Source organism: Hemiscyllium ocellatum, chromosome 27 (genome assembly GCF_020745735.1).
Source record: "Hemiscyllium ocellatum isolate sHemOce1 chromosome 27, sHemOce1.pat.X.cur, whole genome shotgun sequence".
NCBI lineage: Eukaryota > Metazoa > Chordata > Chondrichthyes > Orectolobiformes > Hemiscylliidae > Hemiscyllium > Hemiscyllium ocellatum.
Genome location: NC_083427.1, coordinates 11,875,575 through 11,896,809, shown reverse-complemented (window position 1 = coordinate 11,896,809; position 21,235 = coordinate 11,875,575). Strand labels below are relative to the sequence as shown.

General features: G+C 46.3%; 1 long non-coding RNA gene across 2 annotated transcripts; it reads right to left on the bottom strand.

Annotated features, from left to right (window-relative positions):
- Positions 1 to 249: 249 nt before the first annotated feature.
- Positions 250 to 20,149, bottom strand: LOC132828660 (uncharacterized). 2 transcript variants are annotated; one of them, XR_009646137.1, is made up of 4 exons: positions 20,084 to 20,149; positions 17,647 to 17,825; positions 10,965 to 11,088; positions 250 to 2,434 (listed from the first exon to the last, which is right to left on the bottom strand). It is a non-coding gene; the product is annotated as an uncharacterized LOC132828660 (long non-coding RNA). The 2 variants fall into 2 exon arrangements; XR_009646138.1 differs by lacking the exon at positions 20,084 to 20,149 and adding an exon at positions 18,970 to 19,099.
- Positions 20,150 to 21,235: the final 1,086 nt, after the last annotated feature.

Sequence of the window (21,235 nt, the reverse complement as noted above, 5' to 3'; positions counted from 1 at the left end):
ACACTTGCAATGCCAAGGTATGTAGAGGAACCTCTCGTATCTGAATTTTGGACTATCCAAAGAAGATCTCAAGATCCTGTAAAAACGTTACATCCAAGTGGCAAATGTATTCTGATGAGAAAAGAACTGATGAAAACGCTGGCAAAGAGAAAGAAACACAAGCAGCTCAAGCATCAGCGACTGGATTTTTATTTTAGGTTAGGGTTAATTACACTGCCCTTCGCAAAAGTAAGTGTTTTACAGTACAGTGCAGGGTATTGCCATCACTTTACTGGTCATTAAAAACAAGGCTGAGAACGTAAATGCACGCCTGAGGCTGTGCTTCTGTCTTCCGATCGTGACACTGAGTTCCCGGAAACTGAGAAATGCTCTTGCGATCGCAGAAGCTCCCTGGGACCTTGTTTAATGCTGGGATTTCACATACAGTATTTACGTGACGGTAAGGATTTAGTCCTTCTCAGTTTAACCTGAGATTTGCAGACTGAAAGAATTAGTTTGTTGCAATGGCAGACTCATAGAAATTCTCTGGGAGAGCACAGTATTAGAACAGCATGGCTTCCCATGTTTAAGGTAAAATCAATTACCCAAACAAAATAGTGCTCACACATCTCATTCGGATAATCGAGGTTTCTCTGTATAAGGTTATAGCCAAGTGTTGGGAAATGGATTGGAACAGTTAGGTGGTTCTGTTTGATCGGCATGGAGGTAATGGGCTGAAGGGCCTTTCTCTGTGCTGCCAGATCTCTGTGACTCATCCTCAGCACGAAGAAGCAATGTTGTGAACTTCTATAAATTATGTTTTGGAACTTCCTGTGACGTGATATTAAACAAGAAGTATCTGTAGATGGGGAGCTCAACCTAAACATGAGCTCAAGACTGTCCAACCTCAGTGCATTCACTGGGTCCTGGATATCATAGTAGATTCCCTCCGGTATGGGAACATACCCTTTGGTCCACACCGACCCTCTGAAGAGTAACCCACACCAGTCCCATTTCTCTGTTCTACATTTACCCCTCACTAATGCACCTAACACTACGAGCAACTTAGCATGGACAATTCACCGGACCTATACATCTTTAGATTGTGGGAGGAAACCGTAGCACCCGGAGGAAACCCACACATAGGGTGGTGGGGGGGAAGAGGCTGGAATTGAACCCAGGTTCCTGGTGCTGTGAGGCAGCAGTGCTAATCACTGAGCCACTATATCATATCATTGACCTTTGAATGTGGAAGTCATCAGGTTTGTCTGTTGCTTCTGGGATTGCAAGAGTGCAAATTTTAAAATTGAAATGGTGCTTGAGCAGGAGATCTTTGTAGATCAGTGGACAAAATGATCATTGGTGAAAAGGGGTATCTTGTGACTAACAACTTTTGGGTTTGGATTATCACCCGCTTGTGGTGGTAGAATGTCAGAGGTTAGACAAAAGGGTGTCAGTGTTGAACAGACTAGGGGCCCTGCAGGAAGAAGGATGAGAGATTCAGAAACAGTTGAACTGAGGTTGAGGTAAAAGTTACTGATGTTAATGAGGTGGATCCACTCTATCCTACAGCCACTTTTTCTGATCCCCAAGTCCTGTTCCCTTCCTCAAACCCTGCGATTTATTCACTTTCCCTGAGCTCTGATGGAAGTCGTTGTGAGCTAAAAGTTTTACTCTCCTTCCACAGGCACCATCTGACCTGCTGAATAGTTCTAACACCTTCTATTCTCGTTAGGGAGGTGGGACCAGATGGTCTTGCGATGATAGGTGGGATATGTGGGTGTAATATTTTGCCTTGGTTCTGAAACGTCTGGCTTGAGGCAGTTACCAAGAGATGGAAAAAAAAACCTTGCAGTTTGTTGTGGTGTCTGAAGACTTCAGTCTTCCCAGTATTTGATGGAGGAACTTTTCTTCTAATCCTGGATATCGAACAAATCAGGACAATGTGAGATTGAGAATAAACTTGAAGATATTCAAATACACCTGCTCCCCTGATCCTCCTTGCTGGTGAGGGATTGAGAGATTCTGGTCAAAATAAATTGCCTCTTCCTTCATCAGGTTCTCCTCTGTTTATATCTATTCCCATAGACAAATAGATTGGATGGCAGGGTCGTCTTCCTCAAACAGTTGGATTTTTAGGACAGATTTCAGAACCACTCCAACTTGGTAATTTATTAGACGCGCACTAAGTAAAAACAGAAAGAACTGCGAATGCTGTAAATCAGGAAGTGTTAACTCTGATTTCTCTCTACAAATGCCGCCAGACCTGCTGAGCTTTTCCAGCAATTTCTCTTCCTGTATCTGATTTATAGCAGAAGTGCCAACCATGCTGGTTCTGCCATCTTGGATAGCTGAGCTCATTCTCTCTACTACGCTGCAGGGCTCGCACTTTCCTGTTGCCGCTGCTGTGGTGCATGCTTGTGAGTCCAAGCCTGCTCTCGCCTTGCTGAAGACACTAAAAAAGGGTTTTAAAAGAGAAAAGAACAAAAGTAATAAAAGGAAAAAAAAAACAGGGAAAGCCGACAGAGGCAAACAAACCCTGGACCAGGAGCTCAAATACAGCACTGTACTTTGCTGCCAAATGTTTGTCCTGACGTTGGAGATCCTACAAATTTTCAGTGACAAGCGAAGACCACCAAAATTTGTAGCAGCCACTCAGCCCTGTTAAAAATTCCCACAGGTAGCGGGAGCTGGTGGATTGTACAAGGACACTGGGTACAGGTACTGCTTGGTTGTGGATAATAATATATCGGTAGTGTAGCTGTATTTTTAAGAGAGTTAAAGCAGAACTGCTGGACACAGTACCAAGTGTTCTCAATAAGACAACAATGTATGTTACACTGGGTTGAACAATTCGAGATGTTCGTTGCATTGGAGACAACAAACTTGAATCCGGCCAATCAGTTTAAGTTATACTCCGATAAAAAAAATTCCAAAGGTTGAATTGAGTATATTGACAAACTTAAAAGCCAATGACACAATCCAATACTCTGAGGTACAAGACCGGGGGAAAATTGAACAGCTGAGAGGGGATCTGCCACGTCCTAGCACGTAAGAGACTGCAAAAATTCCTAAGAAGGAGAAAAAAGAAGATACAGGAAGATCTGAAGACAAGAACCGACAGCTGTCTGGTTGAGATAAGAAATGTGGCTTAGTAAATCTTAATTGGGAGTTTTATTGGATTAGTATTGTAGAAGGGAAGGTAAAAGACAGGTGAGAGAAATAAATTGTAAATACTGGTTAGTTAATTATTTCTTAACGTATAACAGAGAATAAAGTTGTTAATTTTTACTTTAAAGAGTTCTTGGCCAATTGATTTTTACAGATCATGACGCAGGATAAAACTTTTCTGTGTTGTAAGTTTTAAATTAAGAAGGAGGGTCTACCCGATGTTGGAACAACAGTTGAAAAAAAAAGCTATTAGAATTGTATAAACGAATTTAGTATGTGGATATAGGTTTAAATTGATAGAATGGAGAGTAGTGTTCAATTATATAATTAGAGGGTGGTGGGTCAATGCAACACAAACACATCAAATAATGTCAGTGTCTTTGGATAACTGACCAGAGTGGCTTCTAGTTCTCATTCTCATTTGTTGGGGAATCGCTATTGCTTACTGACGTAGGTGAATTTTAGTCCTCCTGTTCTCTGTTTGATTAGATTAAATTCCCTAGAGTGTGGAAACAGCCCCTTCAGCCCAACAAGTCCACACCAACCCTCCGAAGAGTAACCCACCCAGACCCATTTCCCTCTGACTAATGCACCTAACACTACGGGCAATTTAGCATGGCCAATTGACCCTGACCTGCACATCTTTGGACTGTGGGAGGAAACCGGTGCACTCAGACGAACACATTGACACCAGGAAAATGGGCAAACTCCACACAGACTGTCAAGGCTGGAATCGAACCTGGGTCCCTGGGACTACGAGGCAGCAGTACTAATCACTAAGCCACTGTGCCACTGAGATATCTTAACATGGCGAGTGACTAAAAAATGGTGCTGGAAAACTGAAGGTGGGCTAAAGTCATGCCACTGTTTAAGAAGGGTGGTAAGGAAAAGCCAGGGAACTATAGAGCAGGGAGCCTGAACTTGGTGGGCAGGTTCCTGAGGGACAGGATGCACATGTATTTGGAAAGGCAAGGACTGAGTAGGGATAGTCAACATGGCTTTGAGTATGGGAAATCATGTCTCACAAACTTGATTAATTTTTTAAAGAAGCAACAAACTGGACTGATGAGGGCAGAGTGGTGGATGTGATCTTCAGTAAGGCATTCAACAAGGTTCCCCATGGGAGACTGGTGAGGAAAGTTAGATCTCATGGAATACAGGGAGAACTAACCATTTAGATACAGAATTGGCTCAAAGGTAGAAGACAGAGGGTGGTGGTGGAGGGTTGTTTTTCAGACTGGAGGCCTGTGACCAGTGGAGTGCCACAAGGATTGATGCTGGGTCTACTGCTTTTCGGCATTTATATATAATGATTTGGATCTGAGCTTAGGAGGGATAGTTAGTAAGTTTGCATATGACACCAAAATTGGAGGTGTAGTGGACAGCGAAGAGGGTTACCTCAGTTTACAACAAGATCTGGACCAGATGGGCCAATGGGCTGAGAAGTGGCAGATGGAGTTTAATTTAGATAAATGTGAGTTGCTGCATTTTGGGAAAGCAAATCTCAGCAGGGCTTCTACATCTTAATGGTAAGGTCCAAAGAGACCTTGAAGTGCAGGTTCATAGCCCCTTGAAAGTAGAGTTACGGGTAGGTAGAATAGTGAAGGCTCAAAGTTTGTGAGAAGATTTGTAGCTCGGGTGCTCGTTGTTGTGGTTCTGTTCGCCGACCTGGGAATTTGTGTTGCAGATGTTTCGTCCTCTGTCGAGGTAACATTCTCAGTGCTTGGGAGCCTCCTGTGAAGCACTTTTGTGATGTTTCCTCCGGCATTTGTAGTAGTTTGAATCTGCCGCTTCCGGTTGTCAGTTCCAGCTGTCCGTTGCAGTGGTCAGTATATTGGGTCCAGGTCGATGTGCTTATTGATTGAATCTGTGGATGAGTGCCATGCCTCTAGGAATTCCCTGGCTGTTCTCTGTTTGTCTTGTCCTATAACAGTAGTGTACAAAATCCCATGCAAGGACTGCACAAAACACTACATAGGACAAACAGGAATACAGCTAACGATCCGCATCCATGTATACCAACTAGCCACGAAACGACACGACCAGCTATCCTTAGTAGCCACACACGCAGATGACAAGCAACATGAATTCGACTGGGACAACACTACTATTATTCCCCCAAGTTTCAGGGTAGTCTAGTTTACTGAAAATGAGGGTATATAAAGAGGCAGTTCACAGAATCTCTACAATGATGAAATAGGTCATTCTGCCCATTGAGGGCATTCCTAGGGCATCCCGCCCAGATCCACCCCTTCCCACCTGAATAACCCTGCATTTCCCACAACCCATCCACCCCGACCTACACATCCCTGAACACTGTGGGCAATTTAGCATGACTAACCTCCCTAACCTACACATCTTTGGACTGTGGGACGAATCCGGAGCTCCAAGAGGAAACCCATGCAGATGAGGGGAGAATGTGCAAAGTCCAACTGACAGACAGTCACCCCGAGGCTGGAATCGAACCTGGAGTCCCGTGTGCTGTGAGGCAGCAGTGCTAATCACCGGGCCACCATGCCGACCCCAAATTAACTCATCACGGTTGACTTTAGTCTTGGAAACATCAAATTGACAGAAGTAGGCATAAAGAAGATTTCATAGATTTTGTTTAGGACAATTTCCATGAACAATATGTTGTGAATCTCATGATTACAATTGTTTTGCATCTTAATTAATTAATTAAAATAATTATAAATGACAGCTGGCTGGAGAGGGGAAAGGTAGTTGGTGAAATTGTCAAACATTTAACAAAATAATCCATGACTGACAACAAACTTATTCAAACTTATTGGGGCAGCACGGTGGCTCAGTGGTTAGCACTGCTGCCTCACAGCATCAGGAACCTGGGATTGATTCCAGCCTCCGGTGACTGTCCGTGTGGAGTTTGCACAGTCTCCCTATGTCTGCGTGGGTTCCCTCCGGGAGCTCCAGTTTCCTCCCAAAGGTGTGCCGGTTAAGCGAATTGGTGATGCTAAATTGCCCACAGTGTTAGCTACATTAGTCAGGGGTAAATATGGGGAATGGGTCTGGGTGGGGTACTCTTCGGAGGGTCAGTGTGGACTTGTTGGGCCGAAGGGCCTGTTTCCATACTGTAGGGAATCTAATCTAGCTACAGTTTGAACACAGGTTAACCAGAGATGTTAAGGATGGCATCAAATTGAAAACAGAAACATACAAAGATTAGCAGTAAGACAGAGGATCAGGAAAGTTTTTTAAATGAACTAACGATTATCACAGAATATTAGAGGAAGAAAATATACAATGAGGGTTAACTAGAAAGTAATATCAAGAGGTCCAGCAAAACCCTCTTTAAATGTGCAAAATACAAAAGAGAGATGCAAGGTTTGTAGCTCAGGTTGAGGTTTAGGGTGTAGATTTGCTTGCTGAGCTGTCGGTTTGATCTCCAGCTGTTTCATTACCTGGCTCGGTAACATCATCAGTGGAGACCTCCAAGTGAAGCGAAGCTGTTGTCTCCTGCTTTCTATTTTTTATACCTGCGTATACAGAAACCGACAAACACTGACCAAACACTTAACTACACCAGCAACCATCCCAACACACACAAACAAAGCTGTATCAGAACACTATTCCAACGAGCCACATCACACCGCAGCACAGATGAACTTCGGAAAACAGAGGAGAACCACCTATACAACGTATTCAAGAAGAACGGATACTCAAAAAATACAGTCCGCAGATTCCTCAAGAACAACCACGAGAAGCACACCAAACAGCCAGAAACCCTGACCACCTTACCATACATCAAAAAAGTTTCAGAAATGACAGCCAGACTACTAAGACCCCTCGCAATCCTAGTAGCACACAAACCCACCAACACTCAAACCAAGATTAACAAACTCAAAAGACCCAGTACAACCCACGGAAAAAAAAACAACATCATCTACAAAATTCCATGCGAGGACTGCCACAAACACTATGTAGGACAAACAGGAAGAAAGTTAGCCACCAGGACACACGAACACCAGCTAGCCACAAAAAGACACGACCCTCTCCCTCGTAGCCCTACACACGGATGAAAAAAAATCACCAATTCGACTGGGACAATACATCGATCCTGGGACAGGCTAAGCAAAGACATGCCAGAGAATTCCTAGAGGCCTGGCACTCCAACCACAACACCATAAACAAACACATAGATCTAGATGCTATCTATCAACTCCTCAGAAAACGAACAGGAAATGACATCACCACAAACCCCTGGAACATATAAATAGAAAGCAGGAGACAACAGCTTCGCTTCACTTGGAGGTCGCCACTGATGATGTTACCAAGCCAGGTAATGAAACGTCTGGATATCAAACCTACAGCTCAGCGAGCAAACCTACACCCCACAAAAGAGAGAATGCAAAGTGAACATAGGATGCTTAGAGAATGAGGCTGATGAAATAATAATGGGAAAGAAGTGAATGTCAGAGGAAGCACAAGTATAGGGAATCGATTGGGGCTGAAAGATAAATAGGTCACCTGAAAATGATGGGCTGCATCCCTGGATATTGCAGGAAGGAGCTACAGACTTAGCGGATGCACTGGCAATAACCTTCCTGTGCCCTTGGATTTTGGAAATTACCCAGAGGGTTGGAAAACTGTGAATGTACCACTCACATTCTAAACATGATGGCGAGAATAAGCAGGTAAGCAAATCCAGTCAGCTTGGGAAAATATTAGATTCCCAACAGTGGGGAAACAGGCCCTTCGGCCCACACCAACCCTCCAAAGAGAAACCCACCCAGGCCCATTTCCCTCTGACAAATGCACCTAACACCACAGGCAATTTAGCATGGACAATTCACAGACCTGCACATCTTTGGACTGTGGGAGGAAACCAGAGCAAACAGAGAATGTGCAAACTCCACACAGTCGCCCGAGGCTGGAATTGAACCCGGGACCCTGGTGCTGTGAGGCAGCACTGCTAACCACTGAGCCATCGTGCCGCCCAGACTCTGTTATAAACATTCAGCCTATTGAGTCCACACCAATCGTCCAAACAGCACCCCATCCAGACTCACCCCTACTCTATGCTGTAATCCTGCATTTTCCTGTGGCTAACCCACCTAACCTGCACATCCCTGGACAGTGCGGGCAATGTAGCACAGCCAGTCCACCTAACCTGCATGTCTTTGGACTGTGGGAGTGAACCGGAGCACCTGGAGGAAACCCACTGAGAGAATTTGCAAACTCCACACAGATGGCCACAAGAATTGAACCTGGGTTTCTGGTGCTGAGAGGCTGCAGTGCGTACCCACTGAGCCACCCTACATGGAAGAAACAGTATAGAGAAACTGCATACGTGTTCTCCAAGGACAAGGGTTCAACCAATCTTCTGGCCGATCAAAACATAAATGCAGTCGCTAGCGGGAAAAACAGTGGAAGTGTGGGAATGTGAGGAGGTGAAAACTCAGTAACAGACTTATACAGGGGGAGACCAGCTGTGGGAAAAACCAATGAGTTGACGCTGATGAAAGAGTTTATAATTGTCTTGAATGCAGCAACTGCTTTCAATGTTCCAGTACATCACCAATAACTCAGCCCTGATGAGAGCACGTTCAGGATGGAAAGGTGATGGACTAGTAGTATTATCACTGGAGACTTGATCCAGAACCTCAGCTGATGTTCTGGGGACCTAAGTTCGAATCCTGCTGAGACAGGTAGAGAAATTTGATTTGTCTGGGGCAGCGCGATGGCCCAGTGCTTAGTGCTGCTGCCTCAGCGCTAGGGACCTGGGTTTGATTCCAGCCTCAGGCGGTTATCTGTGTGGAATTTGCACATTCTCCCCATGGAGAGAATGTGGTTTCCTCCCACAGTCAAAAGATGTGAACATCAGGGTGAATTGGTCATGCTAAATTGCCCCATACCATTCAGGATATGGAGGTTAGTTAGGTGCATTAGTCACGGGGAAATGCAGAGTAATAGGGTAGGGGAATGGGTTTGGGTGGGATACTCTTTGGAGGATCGGTGTGGATTCATTGGGACAAAAAAAAAGAGCGTTTCCACACTGTAGGGATTCTAGGATTCTAAGCACTCTCACTGTGCGTCTTGGCTGAGGAGATCACCTCACCTTGCGTACACCAGCACGTTCACAGTGAGGAAACATTCAGATTCTCTGACTGTGGATGGGTATTCACTCAGCCACCTAACCTGCGAAAACACAAGCACCTTCACACTCAGACGAAACAATTCACGTGACCTGAGTGTGGGAAGGGTTATCCCTAAGTTATCAATCCTGCTGAGACACAAGTACATTTGTTTGGGAGAGAAACTGTTCATTTCCTCTTGCTGTGAGAAGGGATTTAGACATTAATCACATTCTTCATACAAAATGAAGAGAGGATTAGATAGAGTGGACAGTGAGAGCCTTTTTCCTCAGCTGGTGATGGCTAGCACGGGGGGGGACATAGCTTTAAATTGAGGGGTGATAGAAAAAGGACAGATATTAGAGGTAGGCTCTTTACTCAGTTTTGTTCAGCTGTAACATGACCTCATGGCTCAGGAAACTCAATCCCTCTCCACCACAAACAAACCTTAACTAAGGTGTTGTTCCAATTTCCATAACATCCCACAAATACAGCCCGTAACAAAAGATATATTCGAACACAGGTGCTTACAGGCAGGAGAGATTTCAGGGAGAAAAGCTGCCCAGCCATCAGCTGCTGAAGTATGGAACCTTTTGGCACTGCAGCACTTTCTGTGACTGTGACAACTTAAACCAAACTAGAGAGAAAAAACAACACACACCTGAACTGGGGTGGCACTGCTGCCTCACAGCGTCAGGGACCCGGGTTCGATTCCCACCTCGGGTGACTGTCTGTGTGGAGTTTGCATTGTCCCTGTGTCTGCGCGAGTTTCCTCCGGGTGCTCCGGTTTCCTCCCACAGTCCAAAGATGTACAGGTTAGGGTGAATTAGCCATGCTAATGCTATGGGGCAATTTAGGTGCATTACTCAAGGGAGATATAGGTGAGGGGAGTGGGTCTGGGTGGGTTACTCTTCAGAGGGTTGGTGTGGACTTGGGGCAAACTGTAGATAATCTAATCTAAAAGACTAGTCAGTCCCCTGTCATTGTTAAAGTAGACATTTTGACACCTCTGCCTTTATACCTCAAAAGAAAGAAGAAAAACACTAGGGCAAAATAACCTTTTTAAAGTGACCACATTGTCACATTTGTGGAACTTCCTTTCCTTAATGGCACTATTTATTGTGAGTTGCTTTTGTACGTTTCTTTAGAAAAGAACATTTTTCTGATTTCATCAGAATTAAACTTTGAAAGAAATCCTCTGTCATCATCGTTTCCATATTTCAAATACTTGATACAAGAAAGAGGACATTTAACCAACTGGCCCATGATCATACTGATGCTTCACAACAGTCCCCGCCCAGTGATCTTTATCCAATCCTATCAGGTAAAATTTAATATTCATCCTTTATACCTTAATCATGGTGGTTCAGTGGTTAGCACTGCTGCCTCACAGCACCAGGGTCTCAGGTTCAATTACAGCCTTGGACAACTGTCTCTGTGGGCTTCCTCCCATAGTCCAAAGATGTGCAGGTTCGGTGAATTGGCCAAGCTAAATTGCACATAGCATTAGGTGCATGAGTCAGAGGGAAATAGGTCTGGGTGGGTTACTCTTCGGAGGGTCGGTGTGGACTGGTTGGGCTGAAGAGCCTGTTTCCACACTGTAGGGAATCTAATCTAATCTAACTTGTCCTTGATAATATCCATTTCCCCTCCCCACCCAACAAATGCTTCTGGATTTGGTAAAATGGCACAAATAAGATCCTGTAAATCTCCAACTCTTACCAGCTTTGGAAAGTGACTGGAATGGGGTCTCTTATGATGAGCACATGACCGTCACTCTCTGAATTCGATGCATGTGTATTCTCTGGATCATCCTCCGTTTTTGTTTGTTATTTATATAAATGATCTAGATGAGACAAGAGAAGGCACGGTTAGTACACTTGTAGAGGATACCAAGATTGTTGGTATAGCAGACAGTGAAGAACATTATCTACGATTACAAAGAAATCTTGATCCATTGGGCTGAAGAGTGGCAGATGGTGTTTAATTTAGATAAGAGCAAGGGATTGTATTTTGGTAAAACAAACAAGGACAGGACTTACATAATTAAAAGGATAAGCTAGGGCTGTAACACAACTTGGATCACGTGGGGTTATTAAGAAGGCTTTCTGCATGTTTGCCTTCATTGCCCAGATATAGGAGTTGGGACGTTTTGTTGAGGTTATACAGGATGTTGATGAGGCCTCTTCTGGAGTTGTGTGCAGTTCTGGTCACCTAATTAGGCTGGAGAGGATTCAGAAGACATTTACCAGGGTGTTGTCAGGTTTGAGTTACAACAAGAGGCTGCATATGCTGGGACTTTTTCACTGGAATGTAGGAGGTTGAGGGGTGACCTTACAGGAGGTTTATACAGTCATGAGGCATACAGGAAAGATGAATGGCAGGTGTCTTTTCCCTAGGTTCTGGAATTTCAAGAATAAGGGATATATTATTAAGGCAAGAGGAGAAAGATAAAAAAAAAAGACAGAATGGTTTGTGTGTGGAATGAGCAGAGGAAGTGGCGGATGCAAGTACAGTTACAGCGTTTGAATAAGTGATGAGGCAAGTACATGAATAAAAAAATGGTTGGAAGGACACGGCCCAAGTGCAAGCAGGTGGTACTAATTTACTGTGGGATTATGGTCACCAAGCCAAGAGAACAGATACTAGGGCAAGTGACTGAAAGCTTGGTGAGGCAAGTGGTTTTAAGGAATCTCTAAAGGTGGAGAAATTCCAGAAAGAACAGCCACAGATAGCTGAGCAAATAAATAAGGAACGCTCAAGACTCTGGAATTCGATGAAGTGTAGGATAGGGACAGCAGCACAGTGGTTAGCACTGCTGCCTCACAGCAGGAGAAACCCGGGTTCAATTCCTGCCTCAGGCTGTGTGGAGTTTGCACGTTCTCCCAGCGTCTGCGTGGGTTTCCTCCCACAGTCCAAAGAAAGTGTGCAGGTTAGGTGAACTGGCCATAGTGTTAGGTGAAGGGGTAAATGTAGGGGAATGGGTCTGGGTGGGTGTGCCTCAGTGTGGACCTGTTGGGCCAAAGGGCCTGTTTCCACACTCAGTACTCTAAGCTAAACACAACCAGGTTGGACCAAAGGATCTGTTTTCATGCTGTATGATTCGATGGCTCAGAAACTCTCTTCAAAAATAAAAATTGGATAAAACAGATCTCTTAACGCCATTGTATGGGCAAATTGTGAATAACTGGGGTCCAAGCACTGATTGCTGTGGTATCCTCTTAGTCAGTGCCAGTCACTCAGGAAAAGAAACATTTATTCCTAACCCTTGAGTAGAAGGTGACGTTTCAGCTTTATAAAAGTTTGGTTAGGCCGCACTGAGAGAACTGCATTCAATTTTGGTCACCACATGACGGGAAGGATATGGAACCTTTGGAGAGCGTGTATAAGAGGTTTACCTGGATGCTGCCTAGGCTAGGGGGGGTATGGGCTATAAAAGGAGAGCTTGGACAAATTAGGGTTGTTTTATCTGGAGCAGCAGAGGCTGAGGGGAGACCTGATAGACTTCTATGAAATTATGATAGGTATAGATAGAGTTGACAGAATATCTTCCCCAGAGTTGAAATGTCATACTAGAGGATATGCAATTAAAGTGAGAGGCGGAATGTTCAAAGCAGATGTGAGGGGCAAGGTTTTTGTTCCCCACACGATGTTATGTTTAAAATCACAACACCAGCTTATAGTCCAACAGGTTGAATCTGAAGCACTAGTTTTCAGAGCACTGCTCCTTCATCAGGAGATAGTGTGAAGGAGCGTCGTTCCGAAAGCTAGTGCTTCCAATTAAAGCTGTTGGACTATAACCTGGTGTTGAGATTTTTAAACTTTGTTCACCCCAGTCCAACACAGACAGACATCTCCAAATCATGATGTTAAGTTTGTAATGCACTGCCAGGGGGAGTGGTGGAGGCAGGTACAATAAGGGCGTTTAAGGAACTTTTCGATACGCACACAAACAAGCAAGGAATGGAGGGATACCTACCATGGGCAGGCAGAGAGGATTAGTTTAACATGTTCAGCCAAACAGTGTATTCATGTGCGGTACACTGTTCTATGTTCCTGTCTGCCAAGGAGTTCTCTATCCATGTCAGTGCACTCCCCCAATCCCATGCATTTTACATGCTAATCGTTTTGGTGTTACCTTTTCGAAAGCCTTCTAACTTCAAAGTAAACTCAAACCATATCCAAGTAAACTGGTTCATCCTTACTGAATAGCCCAACTAATAGCCAAAGTTCAATGGTGCAATACCTTAGCAGGGATGACAATGGAGGAATAATGGCAGATATTTCTGGGTATAATGCAGGAGATGTAGGATCAGTTCATGCCAAAAAGGAAGAAAGATTCAAAGTTTGTGAGGAGATTTGTAGCTCAGGTGCTTGTTTTTGTGGTTCTGTTCGCCAAGCTGGGAATTTGTGTTGCAGACATTTCGTCCCCTTTCTAGGTGACATCCTCAGTGCTTGGGAGCCTCCTGTGAAGCGCTTCTGTGATCTTTCCTCCTGTATTTGTAGTGGTTTGAACCTGCTGCTTCCGGTTGTCAGTCCCAGCTGTCTGTTGCAGTGGTCGGTATATTGGGTCCAGGTCGATGTGCCTATTGATTGAATCTGTGGATGAGTCCCATGCCTCTAGGAATTCCCTGGCTGTTCTCTGTTTGGCTTGTCTGATAACAGGAGTGTACAAAATCCCATGCAAGGACTGCACAAAACACTACATAGGACAAACAGGAAGACAGCTAACGATCCGCATCCATGAACACCAACTAGCCACGAAACGGCACGACCAGCTATCCTTAGTAGCCACACACGCAGATGACAAGCAACATGAATTCGACTGGGACAACACTACTATTATAGGGCAAGCCAAACAGAGAGCAGCCAGGGAATTCCTAGAGGCATGGCACTCATCCACAGATTCTATCAACAAACACATCGACCTGGACCCAATATACCGGCCACTGCAACGGACAACCGGAACTAACAACCAGAAGCGACAGATTCAAACCACTACAAATGCCAGAGGAAAGATCACAGAAGCGCTTCACAGGAGGCTCCCAAGCACTGAGGATGTCACCTAGACAGGGGACAAAACGTCTGCAACACAAATTCCCAGCTCGGCGAACAGGACCACAACAAGGAAGAAAGATCCTATGAGGAGGCAGGGGTGGCCGTGGCTGACGAGGGATGTTAAGAAACATATAAAGTCAAAGAGAAAAAGTATAACATAGCAGGGATAAGTGGGAAAACGGAGGACTGGGAAGCTTTTAAAGAACAACAGAGGATTACTAAGAAGGAAATACATACAGAAAAAATGAGGTACGAAGGTAAACTGGCCAAAAATATAAAGGGGGATAGTAAAAGCTTTTTTAAGTATGTGAAAGGGAAACAACTGGTTAAGACTAAATTTGGGCCCTTGAAGACAGAAACAGGGGAATATATTACAGGGAACAAAGAAATGGCAGAAGAATTGAATTGGTACTTCAGATCTGTGTTCACTGGGGAAGACACAAGCAATCTCCCAGAGGTAACAGTGACTGAAGGACCTGAACTGAAGGGAATTTATATTTGCCAGGAAATGGTGTTGGAGAGACTGTTAGGTCTGAAGGCTGATAAGTCCCCGGGGCCTGATGGTCTACATCCCAGGGTACTGAAGGAGGTGGCTCTAGAAATCGTGGATGCGTTGATGATTATTTTCCAGAGTTCAATAGATTCAGGATCAGTTCCTGCGGTTTGGAAGGTGGCTAATGTTGTACCACTTTTTAAGAAAGGAGCGAGAGAGAAAGCAGGAAATTATGGACCAGTTAGTCTGACCTCAGTGGTGGGAAAGATGCTGGAGTCTATTATAAAGGATGAAATTACGACACATCTGGATAGTAGTAACAGGGTAGGTCAGAGTCAGCATGGATTTATGAAGGGGAAATCATGCTTGACTAATCTTCTGGAATTTTTTTGAGGATGTAACCCTGAAAATGGACAAGGGAGATCCATTTAATATAGTGTACCTGGACTTTCAGAAAGCCTTTGATAAAGTCCCACATAGGAGGTTGGTGAGCAAAATTAGGGTGCATGGTACTGGGGGCAAAGTACTGACTTGGATTGAAAATTCGTTGACTGACAGGAAACAAAGAGTAGTGATAAATGGCTCCATTTCGGAATGGCAGACAGTGACCAGTGGGGTACCGCAGGGATCAGTGCTCAGACCACAGCTTTTTACAATATATATTAATGATATAGAAGATGGTATTAATAGTAACATTAGCAAATTTGCTGATAATACAAAGCTGGGTTACAGAGTGAAATGTGAGGAGTACGTTAGAAGATTACAGGGTGACCTGGACAGGTTAGGTGAATGGACAGATGCAAGGCAGATGCAGTTTAATGTGGATAAATGTATGGTTATCCACTTTGGTGGCAAGAACAGGAAGGCAGATTACTACCTCAATGGAGTCAAGTTAGGTAAAGGGGCAGTACAACGAGATCTGGGTGTTCTTGTACACCAGTCAATGAAGGCAAGCATGCAGGTACAGCAGGTAGTGAAGAAAGCTAATAGCATGCTGGCCTTCATAACAAGTGGTATTGAGTATAGAAGCAAAGAGGTTCTTCTGCAGCTGTACAGGGCCCTGGTGAGACCACATCTGGAGTATTGTGTGCAGTTCTGGTCTCCAAATTTGAGGAACGACATTCTGGCTATTGAGGAAGTGCAGCATAGGTTCATGAGGTCAATTCCTGGAATAGCAGGACTATCTTATGTTGAAAGATGATATTACATTAGATTCCCTACAGTGTGGAAACAGGCCCTTCAGCCCAACCAGTCCACCCCGACCCTCTGAACAGCAACCCACCCAGACCCATTTCCTTCTGACTAATGCACCTAGCACTACGGGCAATTTAGCATGGACAATTCACCTAACCTGCACATCTTTGGATTGTGGGAGGAAACCAGAGCACCCAGAGGAAACCAGCACGGTTTGGGGCGGCACAGCGGTTAGCACTGCTGCCTCACAGCACCAGAGACCTGGGTTCAATTCCCACCTCAGGCGACTCTGTTTTGAACTTGCACATTCTCCCTGTGTGTGCGTGGGTTTCCTCCGGGTGCTCTGGTTTCCTTCCACAATCCAAAAAAAATTGTGCAGGTTAGGTGAATTGGCCATGCTAAATTGCCCGTAGTGTTAGGTGAAGGAGTAAATGTAGGAGTATGGGTCTGGGTGGTATACGCTTCGGCAGGTCGGTGTGGACTTGTTGGGCCGAAGGGCCTGTTTCCACACTAAGTAATCTAATCTAAGAAACCAACGCAAACACAGGTAGAATGTGCAAACTCCACACAGACATTCACCCAAGGCTAAAATCAAACCTGGGACCTTGGTGCTGTGAGGCAACAGTGCTAACCACTGAGCCATCGTGCCAGTGATTTGCGATTGGAGCGACTGGGCTTGTGTACCCTTGAGTTTAGAAGACTGAGAGGGGATCTGATTGAGACGTATAAGGTTATTAAAGGATTGGACGCTCTGGAAGCAGGAAACATGTTTCCGTTGATGGGCGAGTTCCAAACCAGAGAACACAGCTTTAAAATAAGGGGTAGGCCATTTAGGACAGAGATGAGGAGAAATTTCTTCACCCAGAGAGTGGTGGCTGTGTGGAATGCTCTGCCCCAGAGGGCAGTGGAGGCCCAGTCTCTGGATTCGTTTAAGAAAGAGTTGGATGGAGCTCTCAAGGATAGTGGAATTACGGGTTATGGAGATAAGGCAGGAACAGGATACTGATTAAGGATGATCAGCCATGATCTTAATGAATGGTGGTGCAGGCTCGAAGGGCAGAATGGCCTATCCCTGCACCTATTTCTATTGTCTATAATTACACATTCTTGAACAGTTCCAGTAGGTTTGTGAAGCGTGGCTTTGCTTTTGTAATCCTATGCTGACTCTGTCCAATCCTGTCACTCTTTCCCAACTGCTGCGTGATTAAATCTTTTAGAATTTTTAGCGATACTGATGTCAAGTTTAATAGCCGATAATTCTCCGCTTCTCCTTCCTCCCCTTTTAAAATAGCGCAGGGACATTAGTTACCTTCCAGTCCAAAGGAAAATGCTCCACAGTCAGAATGGTGACAGATAACCACCAACGCACCCGACATATTTAAGGTCACTTTCTTAAATAATTTGAGGGGGTTGAGATTTTTGGAACCGGGGATTCATCTGCCTTTAATCCCATTAGCTTCCCCATCATCATATTTCTCTCCCATACTAATTTCAATCTGATTCCTCCTCTCACTATATACAATGTTCCTCAATACTTTTACTTGCATCCTCCTTTCTGAGGAGGGAGTCAAGGTATGTACTTAAATGACCTGCCACCTCTGTGTCTGATACCTTGCCCTGTTTGTGGCTGGAGGGGGACCAACATTTGCCATCACTAACCTTTTTTTTCCCTTCTTCACAGAGGAACACAAGCTTCTACATCAGTTTGTGCGTCCAGATAACGTCTGCCTCGGGACAGTAAAGGTGCTCATCCAGGCCCGAGGTCAGTTGATGTGCTTATCCTGGCCCAGCGCACATTTTAAATGCTGATGGAAAAGCTCAGCAGGGTCTGGCAGCATCTGTGAAGAGAAATCAGAGTTAATCTTTCTTACATTTTTACAGATGCTGAATTTTTCCTGCAACTTCTATTTCTGATTTACAGCATCTGCAGCTCTTTTATTACACAATCTCTACTGTGTGGCCCTTTGGGTCAACAAATCCACACTGGACCTCCAAAGTATATCCATCCAGACCAATTCCCCTACCCTACATTCACACCTAATCAATGCACCCAACCTACACTTCTCTGAACACTATGTGCAGTCCCTGAACAGCGTACCTTGGACCGAGAAAACCCACGCAGACACAGGGGGAGAATGTGCAAACTCCACACAGACAGTCACCCGAGGCTGGAATCGAACCCGGGACCCTTACCCTGTAAGACAACGCCATTAACCACTGAGCCACCGCCGATGGACCAATCAGCAACCCGCTCGTACATCTGGCCCACCTCCCCAAGTCGCCAACGGACAAACAGGGAGAAAGTGAGGACTGCAGATGCTGGGGATCAGAGCTTAAAAATGTGTTGCTGGAAAAGCACAGCAGGTCAGGCAGCATCAAAGGAGCAGGAGAATCGACGTTGCAGGCATAAGCCCTTCTTCGGGAATGAGGAGGGTGTGCCAAGCAGGCCAAGATAAAAGGAAGGGAGGAGGGACTTCGGGGAGGGGCGTTGGGAACGCAATAGGTGGAAGGAGGTTAAGGTGAGGGTGATAGGCCGGAGAGGGGGTGGGGGCGGAGAGGTCGGGAAGAAGATTGCAGGTCAAGAAGGCGGTGCTGAATCTGATGAATATTGAAGGATCCCTTGGGGCCTTGGAGGGAAGTGAGGGGGAAAGAATTAGGAATATGGGATGGCGTTTATACACTAGCACCACCCCCCATCTTTTCCTCCACTACACTGATGACTGTATCGGCGCTACCTCATGCTCCAACGAGGAGGTTGAATAGTTCATCCACTTTACTGACACCTTCCACCCCGACCTCAAATTTACCTGGACCGTCTCAGACTCCTCCCTCCCCTTCCTAGACCTCTCCATCTCTATCTCGGACGACCGACTCAGCACGGACGTATACTATAAACCGACCGACTCCCACAGCTACCGAGACTACACCTCCTCCCACCCTGCCCCCTGTAAAAAGGCCATCCCATATTCCCAATTCCTTCACCTCATCTGCTCCCAGGAGGACCAATTCCAATACCGAGCAATCCAGATGGCCTCTTTCTTCAAAGACCGTAATTTCCCCTCAGACGTGATTGACGATGCTCTCCACCGCATCTCTTCTACTTCCTGTTCCTTCGCCCTTGAACCCAATCCCTTCAATCACCACCAGGACAGAACCCCACTGGTCCTCACCTACCACCCCACCGACCTCCAGATACATCGTATCATCAGTCATCATTTCTGCCACCTCCAAACGGACCCCACCACCAGGGATACATTTCCCTCCCCTCCCCTGTCAGTGTTCCAGAAAGACCACTCCCTCCGCGACTCCCTTGTCAGGGCCACACCCCCCACCAACCCAACCTCCACTCCCGGCACCTTCCCCTGCAACCGCAGGAAATGCAAAAAAATTGCGCCCACACCTCCCCCCCTTACTTCCCTCCAAGGCCCCAAGGGATCCTTCCATACCCGCCACAAATTCACCTGCACCTCCACACACATCATCTCTTGCACCCGCTGCACCCGATGTGGCCCCCTCTATATTGGGGGAGACGGGCCGCCTACTTGCGGAACGTTTCAGGGACGCCCGGACCAACCAACCCAACCGCCCCGTGGCTCAACACTTCACCTCCCCCTCCCACTTCACCGAGGACATGCAGGTCCTTGGACTCCTCCATCGCCAGACCATAGCAACACGACGGTTGGAGGAAGAGCGCCTCATCTTCCGCCTGGGAACCCTCCAGCCACACGGGATGGACTCAGACGTCTCCAGTTTCCTCATGTCCCCCTCCCCACCACCTTGTCTCAGTCAAATCCCTCCAACTCAGCACCGCCCTCCTAACCTGCAATCTTCTTCCTGACCTCTCCATCCCCCCACCCCCCACTCCCCACTCCCCCATCACCCTCACCTTGACCACCTTCCACCTATCCCACCTCCATCTCCCCTCCCCCCAGGTCCCTCCTCACTCCCCTTTCTCTGAGCCTGATGGACACACTCTCCTTGACCTGCTGCGCTCTCCCAGCAACACATTTTTTAAACGGACCAATCACCGACCCGCATTCGAGTCTGCCCCCGCCCCTCTCATCCCAAGGGACCAATCAGCAACTAGCACGCGGACCTGTTCAAAACGCCCCCTCGCATCAAAAGGACCAATAGGGACCAATCAGCAGCCGGGGCTCGGACCTAACCCCGCCCCCCCACCTCCAACGGACAAACGGAACAATCAACAGCAGCTGCTCCTGCTCCTGAGGCCGGGGCGGGTCACCTGACGATGGGACCCGGCTGATTGACAGACGTCCCGGACAATAGGAGGAAGGCGAGCAGAGACGGAGCCCCGGCCCTCCAACCAATCGGAGTGAAGAAAGGGCGGGACTCTGACTGCGCATGTGATCGGGCTGAGTGCGAGCGCAGCGTCCACCGTGAACGGGGCCTGGGGGAGGTGCCCGCGAAAGAAAAAATCGGGGGGGGGAAAAACAACAGTGGTCTTGTGGATTTCGCAGATAACCCGGTAGGCCTGAATTCGAATTTCCGTTTCCGCGTTCGCAGTAAACAGGAAAACGGCGGCGGCCGCCTTCGCTGTGGCTCGGTGCCGCCATCTTTGTTAGGGTGTGAATATGTGGAAGGACGCATGCGCGGCTGCCATGTTGGTAAAGGAGTGGGATGGTCAAGTGCAGCTTTGCCATGTGGGCTGAGAATTGTCTCACAAATCCAGGCCATCGTTTCTGGTTTGCAGAAAACCCATGGAGAAAGCGGAGTAGAGAGGTGGGGCTGCTGGATAACTGGGCCTAGTAAGTGTCTTGTTTGTGTCTTAAACCCTGGTAAAGTGTAACCAAGAACTGAAGATCTGTAACAAAAGCAGATGTTGCTGGAGGAAGTCAGCAGACCCAGCAGTCCCTGTGCAGAGATGCTGCTAGACCTGCTGACTGTCTCCAGCAATTTCTGCCTTGTTAGTGTTTTGACAAAATGACTGGAGAGAATAAGGACCACAGATGCTGGAAGTCAAGAGTCGATTAAAGTCTGGAGCTGGAATGGCACAGCTAGGTCGGACAGCGTTGGGAGGGGGGAAGGAATCAGCAAAGTTGACATTTTGGGTCGGGACCCTTCACCTGACCAAAACCGTCAACTTTCCTGCTCCTCCATGGTTGCCTGACCTGCTGTGCCTTTCCAGTTCCACGTTTTACTGACACTGTGTTGCTGTTTCATAGGTCAATCAGCACAGGGAGGATGGTGTGCAGGTGTCTGTGCTGAAAATGTGTTGCTGGTTAAAGCA